The 27391-nt window shown below is 45.8% G+C and overlaps 17 non-coding genes across 17 annotated transcripts; all 17 read left to right on the top strand.

The window, feature by feature from the left end:
• Nucleotides 1-279: 279 nt before the first annotated feature.
• Nucleotides 280-352, top strand: trnar-ccu (transfer RNA arginine (anticodon CCU)). The gene has a single exon. It is a non-coding gene; the product is annotated as a tRNA-Arg (tRNA).
• Nucleotides 353-1643: 1291 nt separating this feature from the next.
• trnar-ccu (transfer RNA arginine (anticodon CCU)) lies at nucleotides 1644-1716 on the top strand. The gene has a single exon. It is a non-coding gene; the product is annotated as a tRNA-Arg (tRNA).
• An 878-nt stretch (nucleotides 1717-2594) lies between these two features.
• Nucleotides 2595-2668, top strand: trnar-ccu (transfer RNA arginine (anticodon CCU)). Its single transcript has one exon. It is a non-coding gene; the product is annotated as a tRNA-Arg (tRNA).
• Nucleotides 2669-3743: 1075 nt separating this feature from the next.
• trnar-ccu (transfer RNA arginine (anticodon CCU)) lies at nucleotides 3744-3816 on the top strand. The gene has a single exon. It is a non-coding gene; the product is annotated as a tRNA-Arg (tRNA).
• A 1417-nt stretch (nucleotides 3817-5233) lies between these two features.
• On the top strand, nucleotides 5234-5306 carry trnar-ccu (transfer RNA arginine (anticodon CCU)). The gene has a single exon. It is a non-coding gene; the product is annotated as a tRNA-Arg (tRNA).
• Nucleotides 5307-6596: 1290 nt separating this feature from the next.
• On the top strand, nucleotides 6597-6669 carry trnar-ccu (transfer RNA arginine (anticodon CCU)). Its single transcript has one exon. It is a non-coding gene; the product is annotated as a tRNA-Arg (tRNA).
• An 878-nt stretch (nucleotides 6670-7547) lies between these two features.
• trnar-ccu (transfer RNA arginine (anticodon CCU)) lies at nucleotides 7548-7621 on the top strand. The gene has a single exon. It is a non-coding gene; the product is annotated as a tRNA-Arg (tRNA).
• Nucleotides 7622-8696: 1075 nt separating this feature from the next.
• On the top strand, nucleotides 8697-8769 carry trnar-ccu (transfer RNA arginine (anticodon CCU)). Its single transcript has one exon. It is a non-coding gene; the product is annotated as a tRNA-Arg (tRNA).
• A 1417-nt stretch (nucleotides 8770-10186) lies between these two features.
• trnar-ccu (transfer RNA arginine (anticodon CCU)) lies at nucleotides 10187-10259 on the top strand. Its single transcript has one exon. It is a non-coding gene; the product is annotated as a tRNA-Arg (tRNA).
• Nucleotides 10260-11550: 1291 nt separating this feature from the next.
• Nucleotides 11551-11623, top strand: trnar-ccu (transfer RNA arginine (anticodon CCU)). The gene has a single exon. It is a non-coding gene; the product is annotated as a tRNA-Arg (tRNA).
• Nucleotides 11624-14436: 2813 nt separating this feature from the next.
• On the top strand, nucleotides 14437-14509 carry trnar-ccu (transfer RNA arginine (anticodon CCU)). The gene has a single exon. It is a non-coding gene; the product is annotated as a tRNA-Arg (tRNA).
• A 3030-nt stretch (nucleotides 14510-17539) lies between these two features.
• Nucleotides 17540-17612, top strand: trnar-ccu (transfer RNA arginine (anticodon CCU)). Its single transcript has one exon. It is a non-coding gene; the product is annotated as a tRNA-Arg (tRNA).
• A 343-nt stretch (nucleotides 17613-17955) lies between these two features.
• On the top strand, nucleotides 17956-18028 carry trnar-ccu (transfer RNA arginine (anticodon CCU)). The gene has a single exon. It is a non-coding gene; the product is annotated as a tRNA-Arg (tRNA).
• A 427-nt stretch (nucleotides 18029-18455) lies between these two features.
• Nucleotides 18456-18527, top strand: trnai-aau (transfer RNA isoleucine (anticodon AAU)). Its single transcript has one exon. It is a non-coding gene; the product is annotated as a tRNA-Ile (tRNA).
• A 918-nt stretch (nucleotides 18528-19445) lies between these two features.
• Nucleotides 19446-19518, top strand: trnar-ccu (transfer RNA arginine (anticodon CCU)). The gene has a single exon. It is a non-coding gene; the product is annotated as a tRNA-Arg (tRNA).
• Nucleotides 19519-21233: 1715 nt separating this feature from the next.
• trnar-ccu (transfer RNA arginine (anticodon CCU)) lies at nucleotides 21234-21306 on the top strand. The gene has a single exon. It is a non-coding gene; the product is annotated as a tRNA-Arg (tRNA).
• Nucleotides 21307-26916: 5610 nt separating this feature from the next.
• trnar-ccu (transfer RNA arginine (anticodon CCU)) lies at nucleotides 26917-26989 on the top strand. The gene has a single exon. It is a non-coding gene; the product is annotated as a tRNA-Arg (tRNA).
• The last annotated feature ends 402 nt before the right edge of the window (nucleotides 26990-27391 follow it).

Here is a 27391-nt window from a genome sequence, read left to right as displayed (position 1 = left end):
AACCATCCTCTGCTAAGACTGCTTTACTTATGTACATGTTTTATCCCAAACACAGAGCAACTTCCACATCCTGCTTGTTCGTTCAGAAAATCTGTGAGTTTGTGTGTGTGTGCCCTGTTCAAATGCGTCATTGACTAAGCTACCTGAAGGACAATTAGTAGGGCAAGCGAATCGTGTCCCAGTGGCCTGTCGAAGTAGTCGTTCATCCAGATTACTTTGTGTGCTGGCCTTGTTTAAATGCCAATGATGTTGTTGTCACTAAAGCCAAGGTCTTTCACAGCCCCGGTGGCCTAATGGATAAGGCACTGGCCTCCTAAGCCAGGGATTGTGGGTTCGAGTCCCATCTGGGGTGGTTTACAGCAGAGTGGCGCAGCGGAAGCGTGCTGGGCCCCTAACCCAGAGGTCGATGGATCGAAACCATCCACTGCTTTACTTATGTACATGTTTTATCCCAATCAAAGACCAACTTCCACATCCTGCTTGTACGTTCAGAAAATCTGTGTGTTTGTGTGTGCATGCCCTGTTCAAACTCCTCATTGACTAAGCCACCTGAATGAGATGGACAATTAGTAGGGCAAGCGAATCGTGTCCCAGTGGCCTTTCGAAGTAGTTTTTCATCCGGATTACTTTGTGTGCTGGCCTTGTTTAAATGCCAATGATGTTGTTGTCACTAAAGCCAAGGTCTTTCACAGCCCCGGTGGCCTAATGGATAAGGCACTCTTCTCCTAAGCCAGGAATTCTGGGTTTGTTTCCCATCTGGTGTGGATTACAGCAGAGTGGCGCAGCGGAAGCGTGCTGGGCCCATAACCCAGAGGTCGATGGATCGAAACCATCCTTTGCTAAGAATGCTTTACTTATGGACATGTTTTATCCCAAACAAAGAGCAACTTCCACATCCTGCTTGTTCGTTCAGAAAATCTGTGGGTACTTCTCAATATCCTTCCTCGTCTCCTCGCTCCTCCGTCCTCCATCCTATGACCCGGAAACCAATCAAGCACAGCCATCTTGAAGGACATCTCAATTCTCTAATTGCACCGCGAGGAGTCGAGGATCGAGGAGTGAGGAGGCTTTCAGAGGAGTTATGAGCAAGGATACACAGGTGTATCCTATGCGGAAGTGTTTTATTGACTAAACGTGACGCACGTATACATTCTCCTCCCCCTTGACATCGGTCATAATAATTTGAATTTATACTTTACCTTTGCAGTTTATATAAACCACACATCTCACATATTTCAGGAGGGTATCTTGCTTTATTATTATTCATTATGAATTTCTTAGATAAACAAGCTTCAACAACATAAGGGAAGATCCTTTGAGCGCTACTGATGACGCTGTGAAGTGACATTCGAGTGAGCAAGTATTCCAATGCCAATGATGTTTTTGTCACTTATGTACATGTTTTATCCCAAACAAAGAGCAACTTCCACATCCTGCTTGTTCGTTTCAGAAAATCTGTGAGTTTGTGTGTGTATACCCTGTTCAAATGCGTCATTGACTAAGCTACCTGAAGGACAATTAGTAGGGCAAGCGAATCTTGTCCCAATGGCCTGTCGAAGTAGTCGTTCATCCGGATTACTTTGTGTGCTGGCCTTGTTTAAATGCCAATGATGTTGTTGTCACTAAAGCCAAGGTATTTCACAGCCCCGGTGGCCTAATGGATAAGGCACTGGCCTCCTAAGCCAGGGATTGTGGGTTCGAGTCCCATCTGGGGTGGTTTGCAGCAGAGTGGCGCAGCGGAAGCGTGCTGAGCCCATAACCCAGAGGTCGATGGATCGAAACCATCCTCTGCTAAGACTGCTTCACTTATGTATATGTTTTATCCCAAACAAAGAGCAACTTCCACATCCTGCTTGTTCGTTCAGAAAATCTGTGGGTACTTCTCAATATCCTTCCTCGTCTCCTCGCTCCTCCGTCCTCCATCCTATGACCTGGAAACCAATCAAGCACAGCCATCTTGAAGGACATCTCAATTCTCTAATTGCACCGCGAGGAGTCGAGGATCGAGGAGTGAGGAGGCTTTCAGAGGAGTTATGAGCAAGGATACACAGGTGTATCCTATGCGGAAGTGTTTTATTGACTAAACGTGACGCACGTATACATTCTCCTCCCCCTTGACATCGGTCATAATAATTTGAATTTATACTTTACCTTTGCAGTTTATATAAACCACACATCTCACATATTTCAGGAGGGTATCTTGCTTTATTATTATTCATTATGAATTTCTTAAATAAACAAGCTTCAACAACATAAGGGAAGATCCTTTGAGCGCTACTGATGACGCTGTGAAGTGACATTCGAGTGAGCAAGTATTCCAATGCCAATGATGTTTTTGTCACTTATGTACATGTTTTATCCCAAACAAAGAGCAACTTCCACATCCTGCTTGTTCGTTTCAGAAAATCTGTGAGTTTGTGTGTGTATACCCTGTTCAAATGCGTCATTGACTAAGCTACCTGAAGGACAATTAGTAGGGCAAGCGAATCTTGTCCCAATGGCCTGTCGAAGTAGTCGTTCATCCGGATTACTTTGTGTGCTGGCCTTGTTTAAATGCCAATGATGTTTTTGTCACTAAAGCCAAGGTCTTTCACAGCCCCGGTGGCCTAATGGATAAGGCACTGGCCTCCTAAGCCAGGGATTGTGGGTTCGAGTCCCATCTGGGCTGGTTTACAGCAGAGTGGCGCAGCGGAAGCGTGCTGGGCCCATAACCCAGAGGTCGATGGATCGTAACCATCCTCTGCTAAGACTGCTTTACTTATGTACATGTTTTATCCCAATCAAAGACCAACTTCCACATCCTGCTTGTTCTTTCAGAAAATCTGTGTGTTTGTGTGTGCATGCCCTGTTCAAACTCCTCATTGACTAAGCCACGTGAATGAGATAGACAAATAGTAGTGCAAGCAAATCGTGTCCCAGTGGCCTGTCGAAGTAGTTGTTCATCCGGATTACTTTGTGTGCTGGCCTTGTTTAAATGCCAATGATGTTGTTGTCACTAAAGCCAAGGTCTTTCACAGCCCCGGTGGCCTAATGGATAAGGCACTGGCCTCCTAAGACAGGAATTGTCGGTTTGTTTCCGATCTGATGTGGATTACAGCAGAGTGGCGCAGCGGAAGCGTGCTGGGCCCATAACCCAGAGGTCGATGGATCGAAACCATCCTCTGCTAAGACTGCTTCATTTATGTATATGTTTTATCCCAAACAAAGAGCAACTTCCACATCCTGCTTGTTCGTTCAGAAAATCTGTGAGTTTGTGTGTGTGTGCCCTGTTCAAATGCGTCATTGACTAAGCTACCTGAAGGACAATTAGTAGGGCAAGCGAATCGTGTCCCAGTGGCCTGTCGAAGTAGTCGTTCATCCAGATTACTTTGTGTGCTGGCCTTGTTTAAATGCCAATGATGTTGTTGTCACTAAAGCCAAGGTCTTTCACAGCCCCGGTGGCCTAATGGATAAGGCACTGGCCTCCTAAGACAGGAATTGTGGGTCCGTTTCCGATCTGATGTGGATTACAGCAGAGTGGCGCAGCGGAAGCGTGCTGGGCCCATAACCCAGAGGTCGATGGATCGAAACCATCCTCTGCTAAGACTGCTGTACTTATGTATATGTTTTGTCCCAAACAAAGAGCAACTTCCACATCCTGCTTGTTCGTTTCAGAAAATCTGTCACTAAACCGGATTACCTTGTGTGCTGGCCTTGTTTAAATGCCAATGATGTTGTTGTCACTAAAGCCAAGGTCTTTCACAGCCCCGGTGGCCTAATGGATAAGGCACTGGCCTCCTAAGACAGAAATTGTGGGTTCGAGTCCCATCTGGGGTGGTTTACAGCAGAGTGGCGCAGCGGAAGCGTCCTGGGCCCATAACCCAGAGGTTGATGGATCGAAACCATCCTCTGCTAAGACTGCTTTACTTACGTACATGTTTTATCCCAAACAAAGAGCAACTTCCACATCCTGCTTGGTCGTTCAGAAAATCTGTCTGTTTGTGTGTGCATGCCCTGTTCAAACTCCTCATTGACTAAGTCACGTGAATGAGATGGACAATTAGTAGGGCAAGCGAATCGTGTCCCAGTGGCCTGTCTAAGTAATTGTTCATCCGGATTAATTTGTGTGCTGGCCTTGTTTAAATGCCAATGATGTTTTTGTCACTTATGTACATGTTTTATCCGAAACAAAGAGCAACTTCCACATCCTGCTTGTTCGTTTCAGAAAATCTGTGAGTTTGTGTGTGTATACCCTGTTCAAATGCGTCATTGACTAAGCTACCTGAAGGACAATTAGTAGGGCAAGCGAATCTTGTCCCAATGGCCTGTCGAAGTAGTCGTTCATCCGGATTACTTTGTGTGCTGGCCTTGTTTAAATGCCAATGATGTTGTTGTCACTAAAGCCAAGGTCTTTCACAGCCCCGGTGGCCTAATGGATAAGGCACTGGCCTCCTAAGACAGGAATTGTGGGTTCGTTTCCGATCTGATGTGGATTACAGCAGAGTGGCGCAGCGGAAGCGTGCTGGGCCCATAACCCAGAGGTCGATGGATCGAAACCATCCTCTGCTAAGACTGCTTTACTTATGGACATGTTTCATCCCAAACAAAGAGCAACTTCCACATCCTGCTTGTTCGTTCAGAAAATCTGTGTGTTTGTGTGTGCATGCCCTGTTCAAACTCCTCATTGACTAAGGCACCTGAATGAGATAGACAAATAGTAGGGCAAGCAAATCGTGTCCCAGTGGCCTGTCGAAGTAGTTGTTCATCCGGATTACTTTGTGTGCTGGCCTTGTTTAAATGCCAATGATGTTGTTGTCACTAAAGCCAAGGTCTTTCACAGCCCCGGTGGCCTAATGGATAAGGCAATGGCCTCCTAAGACAGGAATTGTGGGTTCGTTTCCGATCTGATGTGGATTACAGCAGAGTGGCGCAGTGGAAGTTTGCTGGGCCCATAACCCAGAGGTCGATGGATCGAAACCATCCTCTGCTAAGACTGCTTTACTTATGTACATGTTTTATCCCAAACACAGAGCAACTTCCACATCCTGCTTGTTCGTTCAGAAAATCTGTGAGTTTGTGTGTGTGTGCCCTGTTCAAATGCGTCATTGACTAAGCTACCTGAAGGACAATTAGTAGGGCAAGCGAATCGTGTCCCAGTGGCCTGTCGAAGTAGTCGTTCATCCAGATTACTTTGTGTGCTGGCCTTGTTTAAATGCCAATGATGTTGTTGTCACTAAAGCCAAGGTCTTTCACAGCCCCGGTGGCCTAATGGATAAGGCACTGGCCTCCTAAGCCAGGGATTGTGGGTTCGAGTCCCATCTGGGGTGGTTTACAGCAGAGTGGCGCAGCGGAAGCGTGCTGGGCCCCTAACCCAGAGGTCGATGGATCGAAACCATCCACTGCTTTACTTATGTACATGTTTTATCCCAATCAAAGACCAACTTCCACATCCTGCTTGTACGTTCAGAAAATCTGTGTGTTTGTGTGTGCATGCCCTGTTCAAACTCCTCATTGACTAAGCCACCTGAATGAGATGGACAATTAGTAGGGCAAGCGAATCGTGTCCCAGTGGCCTTTCGAAGTAGTTTTTCATCCGGATTACTTTGTGTGCTGGCCTTGTTTAAATGCCAATGATGTTGTTGTCACTAAAGCCAAGGTCTTTCACAGCCCCGGTGGCCTAATGGATAAGGCACTCTTCTCCTAAGCCAGGAATTCTGGGTTTGTTTCCCATCTGGTGTGGATTACAGCAGAGTGGCGCAGCGGAAGCGTGCTGGGCCCATAACCCAGAGGTCGATGGATCGAAACCATCCTTTGCTAAGAATGCTTTACTTATGGACATGTTTTATCCCAAACAAAGAGCAACTTCCACATCCTGCTTGTTCGTTCAGAAAATCTGTGGGTACTTCTCAATATCCTTCCTCGTCTCCTCGCTCCTCCGTCCTCCATCCTATGACCCGGAAACCAATCAAGCACAGCCATCTTGAAGGACATCTCAATTCTCTAATTGCACCGCGAGGAGTCGAGGATCGAAGAGTGAGGAGGCTTTCAGAGGAGTTATGAGCAAGGATACACAGGTGTATCCTATGCGGAAGTGTTTTATTGACTAAACGTGACGCACGTATACATTCTCCTCCCCCTTGACATCGGTCATAATAATTTGAGTTTATACTTTACCTTTGCAGTTTATATAAACCACACATCTCACATATTTCAGGAGGGTATCTTGCTTTATTATTATTCATTATGAATTTCTTAGATAAACAAGCTTCAACAACATAAGGGAAGATCCTTTGAGCGCTACTGATGACGCTGTGAAGTGACATTCGAGTGAGCAAGTATTCCAATGCCAATGATGTTTTTGTCACTTATGTACATGTTTTATCCCAAACAAAGAGCAACTTCCACATCCTGCTTGTTCGTTCAGAAAATCTGTGTGTTTGTGTGTGCATGCCCTGTTCAAACTCCTCATTGACTAAGCTACCTGAAGGACAATTAGTAGGGCAAGCGAATCTTGTCCCAATGGCCTGTCGAAGTAGTCGTTCATCCGGATTACTTTGTGTGCTGGCCTTGTTTAAATGCCAATGATGTTGTTGTCACTAAAGCCAAGGTATTTCACAGCCCCGGTGGCCTAATGGATAAGGCACTGGCCTCCTAAGCCAGGGATTGTGGGTTCGAGTCCCATCTGGGGTGGTTTGCAGCAGAGTGGCGCAGCGGAAGCGTGCTGAGCCCATAACCCAGAGGTCGATGGATCGAAACCATCCTCTGCTAAGACTGCTTCACTTATGTATATGTTTTATCCCAAACAAAGAGCAACTTCCACATCCTGCTTGTTCGTTCAGAAAATCTGTGGGTACTTCTCAATATCCTTCCTCGTCTCCTCGCTCCTCCGTCCTCCATCCTATGACCTGGAAACCAATCAAGCACAGCCATCTTGAAGGACATCTCAATTCTCTAATTGCACCGCGAGGAGTCGAGGATCGAGGAGTGAGGAGGCTTTCAGAGGAGTTATGAGCAAGGATACACAGGTGTATCCTATGCGGAAGTGTTTTATTGACTAAACGTGACGCACGTATACATTCTCCTCCCCCTTGACATCGGTCATAATAATTTGAATTTATACTTTACCTTTGCAGTTTATATAAACCACACATCTCACATATTTCAGGAGGGTATCTTGCTTTATTATTATTCATTATGAATTTCTTAAATAAACAAGCTTCAACAACATAAGGGAAGATCCTTTGAGCGCTACTGATGACGCTGTGAAGTGACATTCGAGTGAGCAAGTATTCCAATGCCAATGATGTTTTTGTCACTTATGTACATGTTTTATCCCAAACAAAGAGCAACTTCCACATCCTGCTTGTTCGTTTCAGAAAATCTGTGAGTTTGTGTGTGTATACCCTGTTCAAATGCGTCATTGACTAAGCTACCTGAAGGACAATTAGTAGGGCAAGCGAATCTTGTCCCAATGGCCTGTCGAAGTAGTCGTTCATCCGGATTACTTTGTGTGCTGGCCTTGTTTAAATGCCAATGATGTTTTTGTCACTAAAGCCAAGGTCTTTCACAGCCCCGGTGGCCTAATGGATAAGGCACTGGCCTCCTAAGCCAGGGATTGTGGGTTCGAGTCCCATCTGGGCTGGTTTACAGCAGAGTGGCGCAGCGGAAGCGTGCTGGGCCCATAACCCAGAGGTCGATGGATCGTAACCATCCTCTGCTAAGACTGCTTTACTTATGTACATGTTTTATCCCAATCAAAGACCAACTTCCACATCCTGCTTGTTCTTTCAGAAAATCTGTGTGTTTGTGTGTGCATGCCCTGTTCAAACTCCTCATTGACTAAGCCACGTGAATGAGATAGACAAATAGTAGTGCAAGCAAATCGTGTCCCAGTGGCCTGTCGAAGTAGTTGTTCATCCGGATTACTTTGTGTGCTGGCCTTGTTTAAATGCCAATGATGTTGTTGTCACTAAAGCCAAGGTCTTTCACAGCCCCGGTGGCCTAATGGATAAGGCACTGGCCTCCTAAGACAGGAATTGTCGGTTTGTTTCCGATCTGATGTGGATTACAGCAGAGTGGCGCAGCGGAAGCGTGCTGGGCCCATAACCCAGAGGTCGATGGATCGAAACCATCCTCTGCTAAGACTGCTTCACTTATGTATATGTTTTATCCCAAACAAAGAGCAACTTCCACATCCTGCTTGTTCGTTCAGAAAATCTGTGAGTTTGTGTGTGTGTGCCCTGTTCAAATGCGTCATTGACTAAGCTACCTGAAGGACAATTAGTAGGGCAAGCGAATCGTGTCCCAGTGGCCTGTCGAAGTAGTCGTTCATCCAGATTACTTTGTGTGCTGGCCTTGTTTAAATGCCAATGATGTTGTTGTCACTAAAGCCAAGGTCTTTCACAGCCCCGGTGGCCTAATGGATAAGGCACTGGCCTCCTAAGACAGGAATTGTGGGTCCGTTTCCGATCTGATGTGGATTACAGCAGAGTGGCGCAGCGGAAGCGTGCTGGGCCCATAACCCAGAGGTCGATGGATCGAAACCATCCTCTGCTAAGACTGCTGTACTTACGTATATGTTTTGTCCCAAACAAAGAGCAACTTCCACATCCTGCTTGTTCGTTTCAGAAAATCTGTCACTAAACCGGATTACCTTGTGTGCTGGCCTTGTTTAAATGCCAATGATGTTGTTGTCACTAAAGCCAAGGTCTTTCACAGCCCCGGTGGCCTAATGGATAAGGCACTGGCCTCCTAAGACAGAAATTGTGGGTTCGAGTCCCATCTGGGGTGGTTTACAGCAGAGTGGCGCAGCGGAAGCGTCCTGGGCCCATAACCCAGAGGTTGATGGATCGAAACCATCCTCTGCTAAGACTGCTTTACTTACGTACATGTTTTATCCCAAACAAAGAGCAACTTCCACATCCTGCTTGTTCGTTCAGAAAATCTGTCTGTTTGTGTGTGCATGCCCTGTTCAAACTCCTCATTGACTAAGTCACGTGAATGAGATGGACAATTAGTAGGGCAAGCGAATCGTGTCCCAGTGGCCTGTCTAAGTAATTGTTCATCCGGATTAATTTGTGTGCTGGCCTTGTTGAAATGCCAATGATGTTTTTGTCACTTATGTACATGTTTTATCCGAAACAAAGAGCAACTTCCACATCCTGCTTGTTCGTTTCAGAAAATCTGTGAGTTTGTGTGTGTATACCCTGTTCAAATGCGTCATTGACTAAGCTACCTGAAGGACAATTAGTAGGGCAAGCGAATCTTGTCCCAATGGCCTGTCGAAGTAGTCGTTCATCCGGATTACTTTGTGTGCTGGCCTTGTTTAAATGCCAATGATGTTGTTGTCACTAAAGCCAAGGTCTTTCACAGCCCCGGTGGCCTAATGGATAAGGCACTGGCCTCCTAAGACAGGAATTGTGGGTTCGTTTCCGATCTGATGTGGATTACAGCAGAGTGGCGCAGCGGAAGCGTGCTGGGCCCATAACCCAGAGGTCGATGGATCGAAACCATCCTCTGCTAAGACTGCTTTACTTATGGACATGTTTCATCCCAAACAAAGAGCAACTTCCACATCCTGCTTGTTCGTTCAGAAAATCTGTGTGTTTGTGTGTTTATGCCCTGTTCAAACTCCTCATTGACTAAGGCACCTGAATGAGATAGACAAATAGTAGGGCAAGCAAATCGTGTCCCAGTGGCCTGTCGAAGTAGTTGTTCATCCGGATTACTTTGTGTGCTGGCCTTGTTTAAATGCCAATGATGTTGTTGTCACTAAAGCCAAGGTCTTTCACAGCCCCGGTGGCCTAATGGATAAGGCAATGGCCTCCTAAGACAGGAATTGTGGGTTCGTTTCCGATCTGATGTGGATTACAGCAGAGTGGCGCAGTGGAAGTTTGCTGGGCCCATAACCCAGAGGTCGATGGATCGAAACCATCCTCTGCTAAGACTGCTTTACTTATGTACATGTTTTATCCCAAACACAGAGCAACTTCCACATCCTGCTTGTTCGTTCAGAAAATCTGTGAGTTTGTGTGTGTGTGCCCTGTTCAAATGCGTCATTGACTAAGCTACCTGAAGGACAATTAGTAGGGCAAGCGAATCGTGTCCCAGTGGCCTGTCGAAGTAGTCGTTCATCCAGATTACTTTGTGTGCTGGCCTTGTTTAAATGCCAATGATGTTGTTGTCACTAAAGCCAAGGTCTTTCACTGCCCCGGTGGCCTAATGGATAAGGCACTGGCCTCCTAAGCCAGGGATTGTGGGTTCGAGTCCCATCTGGGGTGGTTTACAGCAGAGTGGCGCAGCGGAAGCGTGCTGGGCCCCTAACCCAGAGGTCGATGGATCGAAACCATCCACTGCTTTACTTATGTACATGTTTTATCCCAATCAAAGACCAACTTCCACATCCTGCTTGTTCGTTCAGAAAATCTGTGTGTTTGTGTGTGCATGCCCTGTTCAAACTCCTCATTGACTAAGCCACCTGAATGAGATGGACAATTAGTAGGGCAAGCGAATCGTGTCCCAGTGGCCTTTCGAAGTAGTTTTTCATCCGGATTACTTTGTGTGCTGGCCTTGTTTAAATGCCAATGATGTTGTTGTCACTAAAGCCAAGGTCTTTCACAGCCCCGGTGGCCTAATGGATAAGGCACTGGCCTCCTAAGACAGGAATTGTGGGTTCGTTTCCGATCTGATGTGTATTACAGCAGAGTGGCGCAGCGGAAGCGTGCTGGGCCCATAACCCAGAGGTCGATGGATCGAAACCATCCTCTGCTAAGACTGCTTCACTTATGTATATGTTTTATCCCAAACAAAGAGCAACTTCCACATCCTGCTTGTTCGTTCAGAAAATCTGTGGGTACTTCTCAATATCCTTCCTCGTCTCCTCGCTCCTCCGTCCTCCATCCTATGACCCGGAAACCAATCAAGCACAGCCATCTTGAAGGACATCTCAATTCTCTAATTGCACCGCGAGGAGTCGAGGATCGAGGAGTGAGGAGGCTTTCAGAGGAGTTATGAGCAAGGATACACAGGTGTATCCTATACGGAAGTGTTTTATTGACTAAACGTGACGCACGTATACATTCTCCTCCCCCTTGACATGGGTCATAATAATTTGAATTTATACTTTACCTTTGCAGTTTATATAAACCACACATCTCACATATTTCAGGAGGGTATCTTGCTTTATTATTATTCATTATGAATTTCTTAAATAAACAAGCTTCAACAACATAAGGGAAGATCCTTTGAGCGCTACTGATGACGCTGTGAAGTGACATTCGAGTGAGCAAGTATTCCAATGCCAATGATGTTTTTGTCACTTATGTACATGTTTTATCCCAAACAAAGAGCAACTTCCACATCCTGCTTGTTCGTTTCAGAAAATCTGTGAGTTTGTGTGTTTATACCCCGTTCAAATGCGTCATTGACTAAGCTACCTGAAGGACAATTAGTAGGGCAAGCGAATCTTGTCCCAATGGCCTGTCGAAGTAGTCGTTCATCCGGATTACTTTGTGTGCTGGCCTTGTTTAAATGCCAATGATGTTGTTGTCACTAAAGCCAAGGTCTTTCACAGCCCCGGTGGCCTAATGGATAAGGCACTGGCCTCCTAAGCCAGGGATTGTGGGTTCGAGTCCCATCTGGGGTGGTTTACAGCAGAGTGGGGCAGCGGAAGCGTGCTGGGCCCATAACCCAGAGGTCGATGGATCGTAACCATCCTCTGCTAAGACTGCTTTACTTATGTACATGTTTTATCCCAATCAAAGACCAACTTCCACATCCTGCTTGTTCTTTCAGAAAATCTGTGTGTTTGTGTGTGCATGCCCTGTTCAAACTCCTCATTGACTAAGCCACGTGAATGAGATAGACAAATAGTAGTGCAAGCAAATCGTGTCCCAGTGGCCTGTCGAAGTAGTTGTTCATCCGGATTACTTTGTGTGCTGGCCTTGTTTAAATGCCAATGATGTTGTTGTCACTAAAGCCAAGGTCTTTCACAGCCCCGGTGGCCTAATGGATAAGGCACTGGCCTCCTAAGACAGGAATTGTGGGTTTGTTTCCGATCTGATGTGGATTACAGCAGAGTGGCGCAGCGGAAGCGTGCTGGGCCCATAACCCAGAGGTCGATGGATCGAAACCATCCTCTGCTAAGACTGCTTCACTTATGTATATGTTTTATCCCAAACAAAGAGCAACTTCCACATCCTGCTTGTTCGTTCAGAAAATCTGTGAGTTTGTGTGTGTGTGCCCTGTTCAAATGCGTCATTGACTAAGCTACCTGAAGGACAATTAGTAGGGCAAGCGAATCGTGTCCCAGTGGCCTGTCGAAGTAGTCGTTCATCCAGATTACTTTGTGTGCTGGCCTTGTTTAAATGCCAATGATGTTGTTGTCACTAAAGCCAAGGTCTTTCACAGCCCCGGTGGCCTAATGGATAAGGCACTGGCCTCCTAAGACAGGAATTGTGGGTTCGTTTCCGATCTGATGTGTATTACAGCAGAGTGGCGCAGCGGAAGCGTGCTGGGCCCATAACCCAGAGGTCGATGGATCGAAACCATCCTCTGCTAAGACTGCTTCACTTATGTATATGTTTTATCCCAAACAAAGAGCAACTTCCACATCCTGCTTGTTCGTTCAGAAAATCTGTGGGTACTTCTCAATATCCTTCCTCGTCTCCTCGCTCCTCCGTCCTCCATCCTATGACCCGGAAACCAATCAAGCACAGCCATCTTGAAGGACATCTCAATTCTCTAATTGCACCGCGAGGAGTCGAGGATCGAGGAGTGAGGAGGCTTTCAGAGGAGTTATGAGCAAGGATACACAGGTGTATCCTATACGGAAGTGTTTTATTGACTAAACGTGACGCACGTATACATTCTCCTCCCCCTTTACATGGGTCATAATAATTTGAATTTATACTTTACCTTTGCAGTTTATATAAACTGTCGAAGTAGTCGTTCATCCAGATTACTTTGTGTGCTGGCCTTGTTTAAATGCCAATGATGTTGTTGTCACTAAAGCCAAGGTCTTTCACAGTTTTATCCCAAAAAAAGAGCAACTTCCACATCCTGCTAGTTCGTTCAGAACAATCTGGGTTGGTTTACAGCAGAGTGCCGCAGCGGAGGCGTGCTGGGCCCATGACCCAGAGGTCGATGGATCGAAACCATCCTCTGCTAAGACTGCTTTACTTATGTACATGTTTTATCCCAAACAAAGAGTGAAGTGGTTTTCAATCTTTCCGAAAAATAACTTCGCAGAGATCTTTGATGCCAGAAATAATTAGACTTTATTTTCGAACGCCGTTCCGTTCCATAGAACGGCGCTCTAACGCTCTGGCTCTCCGGCCCACTGGCCCTCTGGCCTTCCAGCGCGCTCCCGAGTATATTTTGGTTCAGAGTTATATACATAAATCTTCTTCCAAAGAAGGTAGCACACCCTATAGATAGTTTTGAGTAAAGGTCTTTTATCATGTGACTTCCCGGAATAGAATTCTCTGCAGCAAACAACATTCCATTCAAGGTCTTTCACATACACAGAGGAAATCCAAAGTCACAGACAGAAGAAATAATTGTGTCCAAATATATAGCTAAATTACTTGTTTTCTAAATAATAAAATCTTCAACAAGAGCAACTTCCACATCCTGCTTGTTTGTTCAGAAAATCTGTGTGTTTGCCCTGTTCAAACTCCTCATTGTCTAAGCCACCTGAATGAGATGGACAATTAGTATGGCAAGCGAATCTTGTCCCAGTGGCCTGTCGAAGTAGTCGTTCATCCGGATTACTTTGTGTGCTGGCCTTGTTTAAATGCCAATGAGGTTGTTGTCACTAAAGCCAAAGTAATGGGGCCACATGAACACAGGTCTTTCAGAGCCCCGGTGGCCTAATGGATAAGGCACTGGCCTCCTAAGACAGAAATTGCCTAAGACAACCCAGAGGTCGATGGATCGAAACCATCCTCTGCTAAGACTGCTTTACTTATGTACATGTTTTATCCCAAACAAAGAGCAACTTCAACATCCTGCTTGTTCGTTCAGAAAATCTGTCTGTTTGTGTGTGCATGCCCTGTTCAAACTCCTCATTGACTAAGTCACGTGAATGAGATGGACAATTAGTAGGGCAAGCGAATCGTGTCCCAGTGGCCTGTCTAAGTAATTGTTCATCCGGATTAATTTGTGTGCTGGCCTTGTTTAAATGCCAATGATGTTTTTGTCACTTATGTACATGTTTTATCCCAAACAAAGAGCAACTTCCACATCCTGCTTGTTCGTTTCAGAAAATCTGTGAGTTTGTGTGTGTATACCCTGTTCAAATGCGTCATTGACTAAGCTACCTGAAGGACAATTAGTAGGGCAAGCGAATCTTGTCCCAATGGCCTGTCGAAGTAGTCGTTCATCCGGATTACTTTGTGTGCTGGCCTTGTTTAAATGCCAATGATGTTGTTGTCACTAAAGCCAAGGTCTTTCACAGCCCTGGTGGCCTAATGGATAAGGCACTGGCCTCCTAAGCCAGGTTTTGTGGGTTCGAGTCCCATCTGGGGTGGTTTACAGCAGAGTGGCGCAGCGGAAGCGTGCTGGGCCCATAACCCAGAGGTTGATGGATCGTAACCATCCTCTGCTAAGACTGCTTTCCTTATGTACATGTTTTATCCCAATCAAAGACCAACTTCCACATCCTGCTTGTTCGTTCAGTAAATCTGTGTGTTTGTGTTTGCATGCCCTGTTCAAACTCCTCATTGACTAAGGCACCTGAATGAGATGGACAATTAGTAGGGCAAGAGAATCGTGTCCCAGTGGCCTGTCAGGTAGTTGTTCATCCGGATTACTTTGTGTGCTGGCCTTGTTTAAATGCCAATGATGTTGTTGTCACTAAAGCCAAGGTCTTTCACAGCCCCGGTGGCCTAATGGATAAGGCACTGGCCTCCTAAGACAGGAATTGTGGGTCCGTTTCCGATCTGATGTGGATTAAAGCAGAGTGGCGCAGCGGAAGCGTGCTGGGCCCATAACCCAGAGGTCGATGGATCGAAACCATCCTCTGCTAAGACTGCTTCACATATGTATATGTTTTATCCCAAACAAAGAGCAACTTCCACATCCTGCTTGTTCGTTTCAGAAAATCTGTGAGTTTGTGCGTGTATACCCTGTTCAAATGCGTCACTGACTAAGCTACCTGAAGGACAATTAGTAGGGCAAGCGAATCGTGTCCCAGTGGCCTGTCGAAGTAGTTGTTCATCCGGATTACTTTGTGTGCTGGCCTTGTTTAAATGCCAATGTTGTTGTTGTCACTTAAGCCAAGGTCTTTCATAGCCCCGGTGGCCTAATGGATAAGGCACTGGCCTCCTAAGACAGGAATTGTGGGTTCGTTTCCGATCTGATGTGGATAACAGCAGAGTGGCGCAGCAGAAGCGCGCTGGGCCCATAACCCAGAGGTCGATGGATCGAAACCATCCTCTGCTAAGAATGCTTCACTTATGGACATGTTTCATCCCAAACAAAGAGCAACTTCCACATCCTGCTTGTTCGTTCAGAAAATCTGTGTGTTTGTGTGTGCATGCCCTGTTCAAACTCCTCATAGACTAAGCCACGTGAATGAGATAGACAAATAGTAGGGCAAGCAAATCGTGTCCCAGTGGCCTTTCGAAGTAGTTGTTCATCCGGATTACTTTGTGTGCTGGCCTTGTTTAAATGCCAATGATGTTGTTGTCACTAAAGCCAAGGTCTTTCACAGCCCCGGTGGCCTAATGGATAAGGCACTGGCCTCCTAAGACAGGAATTGTGGGTTCGTTTCCGATCTGATGTGGATTACAGCAGAGTGGCGCAGCGGAAGTGTGCTGGGCCCATAAACCAGAGGTCGATGGATCGAATCCATCCTCTGCTAAGACTGCTTCACTTATGTATATGTTTTATCCCAAATAAAGAGCAACTTCCACATCCTGCTTTTTCGTTCAGAAAATCTGTGAGTTTGTGTGTGTGTGCCCTGTTCAAATGCGTCATTGACTAAGCTACCTGAAGGACAATTAGTAGGGCAAGCGAATCGTGTCCCAGTGGCCTGTCGAAGTAGTCGTTCATCCAGATTACTTTGTGTGCTGGCCTTGTTTAAATGCCAATGATGTTGTTGTCACTAAAGCCAAGGTCTTTCACAGTTTTATCCCAAAAAAAGAGCAACTTCCACATCCTGCTAGTTCGTTCAGAACAATCTGGGTTGGTTTACAGCAGAGTGCCGCAGCGGAGGCGTGCTGGGTCCATGACCCAGAGGTCGATGGATCGAAACCATCCTCTGCTAAGACTGCTTTACTTATGTACATGTTTTATCCCAAACAAAGAGTGAAGTGGTTTTCAATCTTTCCGAAAAATAACTTTGCAGAGATCTTTGATGCCAGAAATAATTAGACTTTATTTTCGAACGCCGTTCCGTTCCATAGAACGGCGCTCTAACGCTCTGGCTCTCCGGCCCACTGGCCCTCTGGCCTTCCAGCGCGCTCCCGAGTATATTTTGGTTCAGAGTTATATACATAAATCTTCTTCCAAAGAAGGTAGCACACCCTATAGATAGTTTTGGGTAAAGGTCTTTTACCATGTGACTTCTCGGAATAGAATTTTCTGCAGCAAACAACATTCCATTCAAGGTCTTTCACATACACAGAGGAAATCTAAAGTCACAGACAGAAGAAATAATTGTGTCCAAATATATAGCTAAATTACTTGTTTTCTAAATAATAAAATCTTCAACAAGAGCAACTTCCACATCCTGCTTGTTTGTTCAGAAAATCTGTGTGTTTGCCCTGTTCAAACTCCTCATTGTCTAAGCCACCTGAATGAGATGGACAATTAGTAGGGCAAGCGAATCTTGTCCCAGTGGCCGGTCGAAGTAGTCGTTCATCCGGATTACTTTGTGTGCTGGCCTTGTTTAAATGCCAATGATGTTGTTGTCACTAAAGCCAAAGTAATGGGGGCACATGAACACAGGTCTTTCAGAGCCCCGGTGGCCTAATGGATAAGGCACTGGCCTCCTAAGACAGAAATTGCCTAAGACAACCCAGAGGTCGATGGATCGAAACCATCCTCTGCTAAGACTGCTTTAATTATGTACATGTTTTATCCCAAACAAAGAGCAACTTCCACATCCTGCTTGTTCGTTCAGAAAATCTGTCTGTTTGTGTGTGCATGCCCTGTTCAAACTCCTCATTGACTAAGTCACGTGAATGAGATGGACAATTAGTAGGGCAAGCGAATCGTGTCCCAGTGGCCTGTCTAAGTAATTGTTCATCCGGATTAATTTGTGTGCTGGCCTTGTTTAAATGCCAATGATGTTTTTGTCACTTATGTACATGTTTTATCCCAAACAAAGAGCAACTTCCACATCCTGCTTGTTCGTTTCAGAAAATCTGTGAGTTTGTGTGTGTATACCCTGTTCAAATGCGTCATTGACTAAGCTACCTGAAGGACAATTAGTAGGGCAAGCGAATCTTGTCCCAATGGCCTGTCGAAGTAGTCGTTCATCCGGATTACTTTGTGTGCTGGCCTTGTTTAAATGCCAATGATATTGTTGTCACTAAAGCCAAGGTCTTTCACAGCCCTGGTGGCCTAATGGATAAGGCACTGGCCTCCTAAGCCAGGGATTGTGGGTTCGAGTCCCATCTGGGGTGGTTTACAGCAGAGTGGCGCAGCGGAAGCGTGCTGGGCCCATAACCCAGAGGTCGATGGATCGAAACCATCCTCTCCTAAGACTGCTTCACTTATCTATATGTTTTTTCCCAAACATAGAGCAACTTCCACATCCTGCTTGTTCGTTTCAGAAAATCTGTGAGTTTGTGCGTGTATACCCTGTTCAAATGCGTCACTGACTAAGCTACCTGAAGGACAATTAGTAGGGCAAGCGAATCTTGTCCCAATGGCCTGTCGAAGTAGTCGTTCATCCGGATTACTTTGTGTGCTGGCCTTGTTTAAATGCCAATGATGTTGTTGTCACTAAAGCCAAGGTCTTTCACAGCCCTAGTGGCCTAATGGATAAGGCACTGGCCTCCTAAGCCAGGGATTGTGGGTCCAAGTCCCATCTGGGGTGGTTTACAGCAGAGTGGCGCAGCGGAAGCGTGCTGGGCCCATAACCCAGAGGTTGATAGATCGAAACCATCCTCTGCTAAGACTGCTTTATTTATGTACATGTTATATCCCAATCAAAGACCAACTTCCACATCCTGCTTGTTCGTTCAGAAAATCTGTGTGTTTGTGTGTGCATGCCCTGTTCAAACTCCTCATTGACTAAGCCACCTGAATGAGATGGACAATTAGTAGGGCAAGCGACTCGTGTCCCAGTGGCCTGTCGAAGTAGTTGTTCATCCGGATTACTTTGTGTGCTGGCCTTGTTTAAATGCCAATGTTGTTGTTGTCACTTACGCCAAGGTCTTTCATAGCCCCGGTGGCCTAATGGATAAGGCAATGGCCTCCTAAGACAGGAATTGTGGGTTCGTTTCCGATCTGATGTGGATAACAGCAGAGTGGCGCAGCGGAAGCGTGCTGGGCCAATAACCCAGAGGTCGATGGATCGAAACCATCCTCTGCTAAGAATGCTTTACTTATTGACATGTTTCATCCCAAACAAAGAGCAACTTCCAGTTCCTGCTTGTTCGTTCAGAAAATCTGTGTGTTTGTGTGTGCATGCCCTGTTCAAACTCCTCATAGACTAAGCCACGTGAATGAGATAGACAAATAGTAGGGCAAGCAAATCGTGTCCCAGTGGCCTGTCGAAGTAGTTGTTCATCCGGATTACTTTGTGTGCTGGCCTTGTTTAAATGCCAATGATATTGTTGTCACTAAAGCCAAGGTCTTTCACAGCCCCGGTGGCCTAATGGATAAGGCACTGGCCTCCTAAGACAGGAATTGTGGGTTCGTTTCCGATCTGATGTGGCTTACAGCAGAGTGGCGCACCGGAAGCGTGCTGGGCCCATAACCCAGAGGTCGATGGATCGAAACCATCCTCTGCTAAGACTGCTTTACTTATGTACATGTTTTATCCCAAATACAGAGCAACTTCCACATCCTGCTTTTTCGTTCAGAAAATCTGTGAGTTTGTGTGTGTGTGCCCTGTTCAAATGCGTCATTGACTAAGCTACCTGAAGGACAATTAGTAGGGCAAGCGAATCGTGTCCCAGTGGCCTGTCGAAGTAGTCGTTCATCCAGATTACTTTGTGTGCTGGCCTTGTTTAAATGCCAATGATGTTTTTGTCACTTATGTACATGTTTTATCCCAAACAAAGAGCAACTTCCACATCCTGCTTGTTCGTTTCAGAAAATCTGTGAGTTTGTGTGTGTTTACCCTGTTCAAATGCGTCATTGACTAAGCTACCTGAAGGACAATTAGTAGGGCAAGCGAATCTTGTCCCAATGGCCTGTCGAAGTAGTCGTTCATCCGGATTACTTTGTGTGCTGGCCTTGTTTAAATGCCAATGATGTTGTTGTCACTAAAGCCAAGGTCTTTCACAGTCCCGGTGGCCTAATGGATAAGGCACTGGCCTCCTAAGCCAGGGATTGTGGGTTCGAGTCCCATCTGGGGTGGTATACAGCAGAGTGGCGCACCGGAAGCGTGCTGGGCCCATAACCCAGAGGTCGATGGATCGAAACCATCCTCTGCTAAGACTGCTTCACTTATGTATATGTTTTATCCCAAACAAAGAGCAACTTCCACATCCTGCTTGTTCGTTCAGAAAATCTGTGGGTACTTCTCAATATCCTTCCTCGTCTCCTCGCTCCTCCGTCCTCCATCCTATGACCCGGAAACCAATCAAGCACAGCCATCTTGAAGGACATCTCAATTCTCTAATTGCACCGCGAGGAGTCGAGGATCGAGGAGTGAGGAGGCTTTCAGAGGAGTTATGAGCAAGGATACACAGGTGTATCCTATGCGGAAGTGTTTTATTGACTAAACGTGACGCACGTATACATTCTCCTCCCCCTTGACATCGGTCATAATAATTTGAATTTATACTTTACCTTTGCAGTTTATATAAACCACACATCTCACATATTTCAGGAGGGTATCTTGCTTTATTATTATTCATTATGAATTTCTTAAATAAACAAGCTTCAACAACATAAGGGAAGATCCTTTGAGCGCTACTGATGACGCTGTGAAGTGACATTCGAGTGAGCAAGTATTCCAATGCCAATGATGTTTTTGTCACTTATGTACATGTTTTATCCCAAACAAAGAGCAACTTCCACATCCTGCTTGTTCGTTTCAGAAAATCTGTGAGTTTGTGTGTGTATACCCTGTTCAAATGCGTCATTGACTAAGCTACCTGAAGGACAATTAGTAGGGCAAGCGAATCTTGTCCCAATGGCCTGTCGAAGTAGTCGTTCATCCGGATTACTTTGTGTGCTGGCCTTGTTTAAATGCCAATGATGTTGTTGTCACTAAAGCCAAGGTCTTTCACAGCCCCAGTGGCCTAATGGATAAGGCACTGGCCTCCTAAGACAGGAATTGTGGGTTCGTTTCCCATCTGGTGTTGATTACAGCAGAGTGGCGCAGCGGAAGCGTGCTGGGACCATAACCCAGAGGTCGATGGATCGAAACCATCCTCTGCTAAGACTGCTTTACTTATGTACATGTTTTATCCCAATCAAAGACCAACTTCCACATCCTGCTTGTTCGTTCAGAAAATCTGTGTGTTTGTGTGTGCATGCCCTGTTCAAACTCCTCATTGACTAAGGCACCTGAATGAGATGGACAATTAGTAGGGCAAGCGAATCGTGTCCCAGTGGCCTGTCAGGTAGTTGTTCATCCGGATTACTTTGTGTGCTGGCCTTGTTTAAATGCCAATGATGTGGTTGTCACTAAAGCCAAGGTCTTTCACAGCCCCGGTGGCCTAATGGATAAGGCACTGGCCTCCTAAGACAGGAATTGTGGGTCCGTTTCCGATCTGATGTGGATTACAGCAGAGTGGCGCAGCGGAAGCGTGCTGGGCCCATAACCCAGAGGTCGATGGATCGAAACCATCCTCTGCTAAGACTGCTTCACTTATGTATATGTTTTATCCCAAACAAAGAGCAACTTCCACATCCTGCTTGTTCGTTTCAGAAAATCTGTGAGTTTGTGTGTGTATACCCTGTTCAAATGCGTCATTGACTAAGCTACCTGAAGGACAATTAGTAGGGCAAGCGAATCTTGTCCCAATGGCCTGTCGAAGTAGTCGTTCATCCGGATTACTTTGTGTGCTGGCCTTGTTTAAATGCCAATGATGTTGTTGTCACTAAAGCCGAGGTCTTTCACAGCCCCGGTGGCCTAATGGATAAGGCACTGGCCTCCTAAGCCAGGAATTGTGGGTTCGAGTCCCATCTGGGGTGGTTTACTGCAGAGTGGCGCAGCGGAAGAGTGCTGGGCCCATAACCCAGAGGTCGATGGATCGTAACCATCCTCTGCTAAGACTGCTTTACTTATGTACATGTTTTATCCCAATCAAAGACCAACTTCCACATCCTGCTTGTTCTTTCAGAAAATCTGTGTGTTTGTGTGTGCATGCCCTGTTCAAACTCCTCATTGACTAAGCCACGTGAATGAGATAGACAAATAGTAGGGCAAGCAAATCGTGTCCCAGTGGCCTGTCGAAGTAGTTGTTCATCCGGATTACTTTGTGTGCTGGCCTTGTTTAAATGCCAATGATGTTGTTGTCACTAAAGCCAAGGTCTTTCACAGCCCCGGTGGCCTAATGGATAAGGCACTGGCCTCCTAAGACAGGAATTGTGGGTTTGTTTCCGATCTGATGTGGATTACAGCAGAGTGGCGCAGCGGAAGCGTGCTGGGCCCATAACCCAGAGGTCGATGGATCGAAACCATCCTCTGCTAAGACTGCTTCACTTATGTATATGTTTTATCCCAAACAAAGAGCAACTTCCACATCCTGCTTGTTCGTTCAGAAAATCTGTGAGTTTGTGTGTGTGTGCCCTGTTCAAATGCGTCTTTGACTAAGCTACCTGAAGGACAATTAGTAGGGCAAGCGAATCGTGTCCCAGTGGCCTGTCGAAGTAGTCGTTCATCCAGATTACTTTGTGTGCTGGCCTTGTTTAAATGCCAATGATGTTGTTGTCACTAAAGCCAAGGTCTTTCACAGTTTTATCCCAAAAAAAGAGCAACTTCCACATCCTGCTAGTTCGTTCAGAACAATCTGGGTTGGTTTACAGCAGAGTGCCGCAGCGGAGGCGTGCTGGGCCCATGACCCAGAGGTCGATGGATCGAAACCATCCTCTGCTAAGACTGCTTTACTTATGTACATGTTTTATCCCAAACAAAGAGTGAAGTGGTTTTCCATCTTTCCGAAAAATAACTTCGCAGAGATCTTTGATGCCAGAAATAATTAGACTTTATTTTCGAACGCCGTTCCGTTCCATAGAACGGCGCTCTAACGCTCTGGCTCTCCGGCCCACTGGCCCTCTGGCCTTCCAGCGCGCTCCCGAGTATATTTTGGTTCAGAGTTATATACATAAATCTTCTTCCAAAGAAGGTAGCACACCCTATAGATAGTTTTGGGTAAAGGTCTTTTACCATGTGACTTCTCGGAATAGAATTTTCTGCAGCAAACAACATTCCATTCAAGGTCTTTCACATACACAGAGGAAATACAAAGTCACAGACAGAAGAAATAATTGTGTCCAAATATATAGCTAAATTACTTGTTTTCTAAATAATAAAATCTTCAACAAGAGCAACTTCCACATCCTGCTTGTTTGTTCAGAAAATCTGTGTGTTTGCCCTGTTCAAACTACTCATTGTCTAAGCCACCTGAATGAGATGGACAATTAGTAGGGCAAGCGAATCTTGTCCCAGTGGCCTGTCGAAGTAGTCGTTCATCCGGATTACTTTGTGTGCTGGCCTTGTTTAAATGCCAATGATGTTGTTGTCACTAAAGCCAAAGTAATGGGGCCACATGAACACAGGTCTTTCAGAGCCCCGGTGGCCTAATGGATAAGGCACTGGCCTCCTAAGACAGAAATTGCCTAAGACAACCCAGAGGTCGATGGATCGAAACCATCCTCTGCTAAGACTGCTTTACTTATGTACATGTTTTATCCCAAACAAAGAGCAACTTCCACATCCTGCTTGTTCGTTCAGAAAATCTGTCTGTTTGTGTGTGCATGCCCTGTTCAAACTCCTCATTGACTAAGTCACGTGAATGAGATGGACAATTAGTAGGGCAAGCGAATCGTGTCCCAGTGGCCTGTCTAAGTAATTGTTCATCCGGATTAATTTGTGTGCTGGCCTTGTTTAAATGCCAATGATGTTTTTGTCACTTATGTACATGTTTTATCCCAAACAAAGAGCAACTTCCACATCCTGCTTGTTCGTTTCAGAAAATCTGTGAGTTTGTGTGTGTATACCCTGTTCAAATGCGTCATTGACTAAGCTACCTGAAGGACAATTAGTAGGGCAAGCGAATCTTGTCCCAATGGCCTGTCGAAGTAGTCGTTCATCCGGATTACTTTGTGTGCTGGCCTTGTTTAAATGCCAATGATGTTGTTGTCACTAAAGCCAAGGTCTTTCACAGCCCCGGTGGCCTAATGGATAAGGCACTGGCCTCCTAAGACAGGAATTGTGGGTCCGTTTCCGATCGGATGTGGATTACAGCAGAGTGGCGCAGCGGAAGCGTGCTGGGCCCATAACCCAGAGGTCGATGGATCGAAACCATCCTCTGATAAGACTGCTTCACTTATGTATATGTTTTACCCCAAACAAAGAGCAACTTCCACATCCTGCTTGTTCGTTTCAGAAAATCTGTCACTAAACCGGATTACCTTGTGTGCTAGCCTTGTTTAAATGCCAATGATGTTGTTGTCACTAAAGCCAAGGTCTTTCACAGCCCCGGTGGCCTAATGGATAAGGCACTGGCCTCCTAAAACAGAAATTGTGGGTTCGAGTCCCATCTGGGGTGGTTTACAGCAGAGTGGCGCAGCGGAAGCGTGCTGGGCCCATAACCCAGAGGTCAATGGATCGAAACCATCCTCTGCTAAGACTGCTTTTCTTATGTACATGTTTTATCCCAAACAAAGAGCAACTTCCACATCCTTTTTATTCGTTCAGAAAATCTGTCTGTTTGTGTGTGCATGCCCTGTTCAAACTCCTCATTGACTAAGTCACGTGAATGAGATGGACAATTAGTAGGGCAAGCGAATCGTGTCCCAGTGGCCTGTCTAAGTAATTGTTCATCCGGATTAATTTGTGTGCTGGCCTTGTTTAAATGCCAATGATGTTTTTGTCACTTATGTACATGTTTTATCCCAAACAAAGAGCAACTTCCACATCCTGCTTGTTCGTTTCAGAAAATCTGTGAGTTTGTGTGTGTATACCCTGTTCAAATGCGTCATTGACTAAGCTACCTGAAGGACAATTAGTAGGGCAAGCGAATCGTGTCCCAGTGGCCAGTCGAAGTAGTCGTTCATCCAGATTACTTTGTGTGCTGGCCTTGTTTAAATGCCAATGATGTTGTTGTCACTAAAGCCAAGGTCTTTCACAGTTTTATCCCAAAAAAAGAGCAACTTCCACATCCTGCTAGTTCGTTCAGAACAATCTGGGTTGGTTTACAGCAGAGTGCCGCAGCGGAGGCGTGCTGGGCCCATAACCCAGAGGTCGATGGATCGAAACCATCCTCTGCTAAGACTGCTTTACTTATGTACATGTTTTATCCCAAACAAAGAGTGAAGTGGTTTTCAATCTTTCCGAAAAATAACTTCGCAGAGATCTTTGATGCCAGAAATAATTAGACTTTATTTTCGAACGCCGTTCCGTTCCATAGAACGGCGCTCTAACGCTCTGGCTCTCCAGCCCACTGGCCCTCTGGCCTTCCAGCGCGCTCCCGAGTATATTTTGGTTCAGAGTTATATACATAAATCTTCTTCCGAAGAAGGTAGCACACCCTATAGATAGTTTTGGGTAAAGGTCTTTTACCATGTGACTTCTCGGAATAGAATTTTCTGCAGCAAACAACATTCCATTCAAGGTCTTTCACATACACAGAGGAAATCCAAAGTCACAGACAGAAGAAATAATTGTGTCCAAATATATAGCTAAATTACTTGTTTTCTAAATAATAAAATCTTCAACAAGAGCAACTTCCACATCCTGCTTGTTTGTTCAGAAAATCTGTGTGTTTGCCCTGTTCAAACTCCTCATTGTCTAAGCCACCTGAATGAGATGGACAATTAGTAGGGCAAGCGAATCTTGTCCCAGTGGCCTGTCGAAGTAGTCGTTCATCCGGATTACTTTGTGTGCTGGCCTTGTTTAAATGCCAATGATGTTGTTGTCACTAAAGCCAAAGTAATGGGGGCACATGAACACAGGTCTTTCAGAGCCCCGGTGGCCTAATGGATAAGGCACTGGCCTCCTAAGACAGAAATTGCCTAAGACAACCCAGAGGTCGATGGATCGAAACCATCCTCTGCTAAGACTGCTTTACTTATGTACATGTTTTATCCCAAACAAAGAGCAACTTCAACATCCTCCTTGTTCGTTCAGAAAATCTGTCTGTTTGTGTGTGCATGCCCTGTTCAAACTCCTCATTGACTAAGTCACGTGAATGAGATGGACAATTAGTAGGGCAAGCGAATCGTGTCCCAGTGGCCTGTCTAAGTAATTGTTCATCCGGATTAATTTGTGTGCTGGCCTTGTTTAAATGCCAATGATGTTTTTGTCACTTATGTACATGTTTTATCCCAAACAAAGAGCAACTTCCACATCCTGCTTGTTCGTTTCAGAAAATCTGTGAGTTTGTGTGTGTATACCCTGTTCAAATGCGTCATTGACTAAGCTACCTGAAGGACAATTAGTAGGGCAAGCGAATCTTGTCCCAATGGCCTGTCGAAGTAGTCGTTCATCCGGATTACTTTGTGTGCTGGCCTTGTTTAAATGCCAATGATGTTGTTGTCACTAAAGCCAAGGTCTTTCACAGCCCTGGTGGCCTAATGGATAACGCACTGGCCTCCTAAGCCAGGGATTGTGGGTTCGAGTCCCATCTGGGGTGGTTTACAGCAGAGTGGCGCAGCGGAAGCGTGCTGGGCCCATAACCCAGAGGTCGATGGATCGTAACCATCCTCTGCTAAGACTGCTTTACTTATGTACATGTTTTATCCCAAACAAAGACCAACTTCCACATCCTGCTTGTTCGTTCAGTAAATCTGTGTGTTTTTGTTTGCATGCCCTGTTCAAACTCCTCATTGACTAAGGCACCTGAATGAGATGGACAATTAGTAGGGCAAGCGAATCGTGTCCCAGTGGCCTGTCAGGTAGTTGTTCATCACTAAAGCCAAGGTCTTTCACAGCCCTGGTGGCCTAATGGATAAGGCACTGGCCTCCTAAGACAGGAATTGTGGGTCCGTTTCCGATCTGATGTGGATTAAAGCAGAGTGGCGCAGCGGAAGCGTGCTGGGCCCATAACCCAGAGGTCGATGGATCGAAACCATCCTCTGCTAAGACTGCTTCACATATGTATATGTTTTATCCCAAACAAAGAGCAACTTCCACATCCTGCTTGTTCGTTTCAGAAAATCTGTGAGTTTGTGCGTGTATACCCTGTTCAAATGCGTCACTGACTAAGCTACCTGAAGGACAATTAGTAGGGCAAGCGAATCGTGTCCCAGTGGCCTGTCGAAGTAGTTGTTCATACGGATTACTTTGTGTGCTGGCCTTGTTTAAATGCCAATGATGTTTTTGTCACTTATGTACATGTTTTATCCTAAACAAAGAGCAACTTCCACATCCTGCTTGTTCGTTTCAGAAAATCTGTGAGTTTGTGTGTGTATACCCTGTTCAAATGCGTCATTGACTAAGCTACCTGAAGGACAATTAGTAGGGCAAGCGAATCTTGTCCCAATGGCCTGTCGAAGTAGTCGTTCATCCGGATTACTTTGTGTGCTGGCCTTGTTTAAATGCCAATGATGTTGTTGTCACTAAAGCGAAGGTCTTTCACAGCCCTGGTGGCCTAATGGATAAGGCACTGGCCTCCTAAGCCAGGGATTGTGGGTTTGAGTCCCATCTGGGGTGGTTTACAGCAGAGTGGCGCAGCGGAAGCGTGCTGGGCCCATAACCCAGAGGTCGATGGATCGTAACCATCCTCTGCTAAGACTGCTTTACTTATGTACATGTTTTATCCCAATCAAAGACCAACTTCCACATCCTGCTTGTTCGTTCAGTAAATCTGTGTGTTTGTGTTTGCATGCCCTGTTCAAACTCCTCATTGACTAAGGCACCTGAATGAGATGGACAATTAGTAGGGCAAGCGAATCGTGTCCCAGTGGCCTGTCAGGTAGTTGTTCATCACTAAAGCCAAGGTCTTTCACAGCCCTGGTGGCCTAATGGATAAGGCACTGGCCTCCTAAGACAGGAATTGTGGGTCCGTTTCCGATCTGATGTGGATTAAAGCAGAGTGGCGCAGCGGAAGCGTGC

Source organism: Siphateles boraxobius, unplaced genomic scaffold (assembly GCF_051911475.1).
Source record: "Siphateles boraxobius isolate OS27281-9 unplaced genomic scaffold, OSU_SipBor_1 39, whole genome shotgun sequence".
Taxonomy (NCBI): domain Eukaryota; kingdom Metazoa; phylum Chordata; class Actinopteri; order Cypriniformes; family Leuciscidae; genus Siphateles; species Siphateles boraxobius.
Note: the sequence above shows the minus strand (reverse complement) of the source record. Positions and strands in the feature narration are given on the sequence as shown.